The sequence below is a fragment of the Anoplophora glabripennis genome, unplaced genomic scaffold (assembly GCF_000390285.2).
Source record: "Anoplophora glabripennis isolate ALB-LARVAE unplaced genomic scaffold, Agla_2.0 scaffold336, whole genome shotgun sequence".
Classification (NCBI taxonomy): domain Eukaryota; kingdom Metazoa; phylum Arthropoda; class Insecta; order Coleoptera; family Cerambycidae; genus Anoplophora; species Anoplophora glabripennis.
This window is the reverse complement of record NW_019417416.1, coordinates 521,902-526,574: the sequence shown is the minus strand read 5'-3', so window position 1 is coordinate 526,574 and position 4,673 is coordinate 521,902.

Sequence of the window (4,673 nt, the reverse complement as noted above, 5' to 3'; positions counted from 1 at the left end):
ACGTCGGCCGGCTTGCTACAAAACAACCGCTTACAAAAGATAAACTTTTTAGAGTACCGTGATAATTTTATGGATGATCCAGGTCGATAAAGCGTAGGATAAACTTTTATGTGACATTTGAGACGTTCGATTTCGGTAGTTGTCGCTGTTTAAGATATATTTTTTCAATAAACATTACTCATGCTAGCTATACCTTATTTGCTACAATAAACCGTATCGGTAATGACTTATCTATGCAGCTACTATTTAATTTATTCCTTCCACTTGACCAATCAAAAGATTTCCCATCCACAAAATAGACGTCACAGAGTTTGATCTGTATAGTCACAATGTCTACGTCTGTAGCTGGCATTAAAGTAAATTAAAATCTACATGGAAAATTTTGAATTATCAAATTTTGCCATCTTTTACTTTTTTCATTTTTTTATACCATAGTCCTATATACCTATTTATTCTTTATTTTCATTTATCAATCTGTTAGTTCTGTCATAAATCAAATAAATTTATGAAAAAGTTGAGTCCCCATAATATTTTTCGCATAAAACTGTGCACTTTTTTCTAATATGAATCAACCTTTACACGTAGTAATATATCACCTACTCCCTACTCTCCACAGCATTATTATTAACCCATGTGATGTCATGATTATTTTATTTAAAAATATGTAAGTAATGTAGTAAGAGTGTATTATTATTAGGCAAGTATATATTTTTATTGATAAAACAATTTGCTACATTTTCCACGACTTTATCGATATGGTTTGTGAATATAAGTGGGAAGCTCACCAGGAATGTTTCGGCACCATCAAAGCAAGCCGCCTTTACAGCTCGCTTACCTAAGGACTTATAGTCGGTTTACATCATGAATAATATCATTAATGAAGGCTTTTATATGCTCAAATATTTCTATGCATTGGAAAGGTTTTTATAAACACTAAATATGCTGTTATTTTAATATCAACTAGCATGAACTGTATACGTAGGTAAATTATACATTTTAGAATTAGTATTTTTTTTTAAATCAATGATTACACAGGCCAACAAAAAAAAATGAGGTTTTTAGATCAGACCTACCTTTTTTATAGATTTTGAAGTGCTGAAACCAAATTTGAAGAATAAAACAAATTTCATTCGTTAATTTTTTCAGGGACAAGTCTCCTCTACAGGGTGTACGTTTGACTGCATATTCACGACGATTTACAAAAAAAGCTAAAGAAATAATTTTTGGGTTTTGAGTTACAAGCCTTCAAAGTTGTCAAAAATAAAACTAATTTAATTAATAACTTCATAACCCTTTTGTACCTGATAGCTACAGCAATGAACATCTTGTTTTCATCGCCTACTGAAATCAAAGTTTTAAATGCGTGACATTGCTACGCAAACCGAAAAGTACAGCCCTGCAAATAATTCCATTTTTCTCAAGAATGGCTTTCTGTAGGCGATTTTCTCAAGAGACAATATATTTTTTAAATAAATCGACGTTTTCAATGTTGCTGCCCGTTTTAAAAAAATACGACCACTGGAAAAGTTTTCACCGCTAAAAGGGAGAGGTAACCGGAGAAAACTATCACCCAGTATATCGATTTGAATAAAGCTTTAAGAAATAATATGCCATAATAGTCCAAATAAATGTGCCAAATTTTAACGCGATCTATAAAAGGGTTAAGAAGTTATTAATTAAATTAGTTTTATTTTTGACAATTTTGAAGTCCTGTAACTCAAAAACCTAAAAGTTTTTATTTAACTTTTTTTTCGTAGATCGTTGTGAACATGCAGTCAAACGTTGTCGGTGAAATTTGTGGTCACCCTGTATATTGAATCACCACAGAAAGCCCGGAAAATCTATCATATCGGTAAGTCGCTGACTGCGATACCTCTTTTTTTTAGAGCCAAGCTGGTTTCCTATGTATTTGAGTGCTCAACACGAATCTGATGTCTAAAATTGACCGACGGCCCTTTTTAGAGCGAAAAAGGACAAAAACCATTAAAATTATATACAGAAGTATAAATCCGATGTCAAAAAAGGGCACTGTGCCCTTCCAAGGGCCAAAAGGGTATACTCAGTTCTATTTCTCTTTTTGACCTTGAAAAGGAAGGGCAGACGCAGTGTGTTCTATTTTGACATCGGATTTAAGTTGAGCGCTCAAAAATACAAAGGAAATTGGTTATCTAGGTTAAAATTGAGACAGAGTCGGTATTCTTCATGTTTCAAAAAAGGTAGTAAGTATTGAGAAAACTGCATATTTAATATAGAAGAGACTTGTTCCTGCGATCACAAAAAATCTAAACGATGAAATTTTTTTTACTCTTCAAATTTGGTTTCAGCACATCAAAATTTACAAGAAATTATAGAACTGATCTAAATACCAAAAAAAATTGTTTGTCAACCTCTGTTATCGTAGGACTATGCGGTGGTGTCTCTTAATATTTCCATTAGCATTTTCCTAAATACTATAAGGCATATTTTACATAGTCGAAAAACGTAAATGGTTCAACAGGGCTCTACTTTTTTTTGTATCTGTTTTACTTTCATACTTGTAGATGGTGTTCCTGGGAACGAAAAAGTTAAATTTAAATTGCCAAATATTCCTAGTCTTATTTAATGTTTTATGACAGTATATGTTTTAATATTTTTTAATTCTATTACAGATTGAAGAAAATGTTTTAAATTTTTTGATTTTAAATAAGAAACCTACCTTACAAATTATTTTCTATTTTTCTTAATTATGAGGTTAACAAATCTTCAATACTCGGAAGTAAGAGAATATCAAAAATATTTATATGATTGTAAATACTCGTGAGCCAAACCATGGCTTATTTTATTTTCTTCGTTTGTTACAATAGGTTGTTTATTTTTTATATCCATTTTTCTTCCATTTTCTAAATTAATTAATTAAGTTTAGTACAATAATTTTTAAACTAAATTTGCTCCATAACCATGTTCTAATTTTTATGAGAAACAGTTGATGCATAGGTACCAAAAAGTTGAAGTTATGCACAACCGCTCACTTAAATTTATAAATTATAATATTGAAGATATCTGCAAAAAACAAGTTTCAGGGACTTACCCTTCCCTTTAAGGAACTGTAACACCCTTGGCCTTAAGAGACATATAAACTATTTTATATTTAGTCACAATACATTCTTAAAATATTGCAATTTCTGGACATAACGTATACATTTCAAATCAGAAGTTATTTTACAGTGATACAGTCGAAGAATAAATTTTGTCATTTAAAATACATGTTTAGAAATATGGGAAGCAATATTTTATATCAAAAAATCATCTCTGGTGGAGAAAAACGTATAACGTTGTGAGATTATAAGTGAATAGAACAGAGGTGTTCACAGACAAGGACCAGATACAAGATCAACAATTACTTCTTACCAAAGTATTAATGACCGCACGATGAAAATTAAACTATATAAAAAAATTAAAATAGAATGAATCTGACCGTGAGTTGGAAACAAATTACATAATTACTACAGCTTATTTCATTTTAACATATAACGGGAAGGTGTTCGAACTTTTTTCTCTAGCCTGATTTCACAGAATTAAAATAGAATTATAGTCTGTCTACAAGGATGTATTATTTATATTTTGTTACCTAGCATGTCTGCTAGCTAAAAAAAATCGTTTATGCCTCAGTTCGGGTAATTGTATTAAACATACTTTTTCTACGGGTCATAATCCATAAAGTCCTTTTATTCCTGAAAATATTGGGGGTTCCAAAATTAACGCAAGATTTGAATTTTGTGCTATTTGTGCGGTAAAGTGTTGCCAACGATAAAAAACATTATGACAGTTCAGGGTTATTAAAAATGGAGCACTACACGAAAGAACAACGCGTTTTCATTGTTGAGCAATATTTTAAAAATAATGACAGCTATAGTTCGCAATTTTCGTATAAAATATGGCCGGAATGGTGATTTAACTTTATCAACTGTGAAGAGATTAACTGAAAAATTCAGGGAGATTGTATATAGGTATCAATTGATCAATCAGTGATCTTAAAGAAGTCGTTCAACACAAAACATCGATGCAGTTTGTGAGAGTGTTGCTGAGAGTCCAGGAACATCAATTTGGCATCGTGGTCAAGAATTGGATATTTTGGGAAGCTCTCTACAGCGTACTCTCACGAGAGATTTACATCTTCATGCTTGCAAAGTTCTCCATAGACCAGTGGTTTCCAATTGGTGGTCCAAGAACCACAGGCGGTCCGTGGTCATCTTCCAGGTGGTTCGCGAGACTAAGCTAAGTAATATCGTATAAGCTGGAACGTTGATTGAGTAAATCAGTTCAGTGCGAACAGCCGAGCTGAACGGACGTGCTTGTTTGTGAGGTGAAGTGATTTCAACGAGGAAAATCTACCTGCCTTTATTAAGGCTACCTGGAAAGAATCCCTTTCTTTCCTTTTAATCACCGACCTAATCCCCGGCTAAGCATAGAGGCCGTCGGCATCTTTGTTCAGGTACCTGTCCCGGGGTTATGCCCAGGTAAGTTTTAACTTATTTATCAGTTATTTGCATTACTTTAAAATACATTTCTTTAAAATTGCGACCCCCGACAAACAATATACCAGACAGACAAATACACCAAAAGACACGTACGCCCCCGTAAGGGGGCATCCCCACACGACTAACACTTACACACCCACCCACCCACACACACAC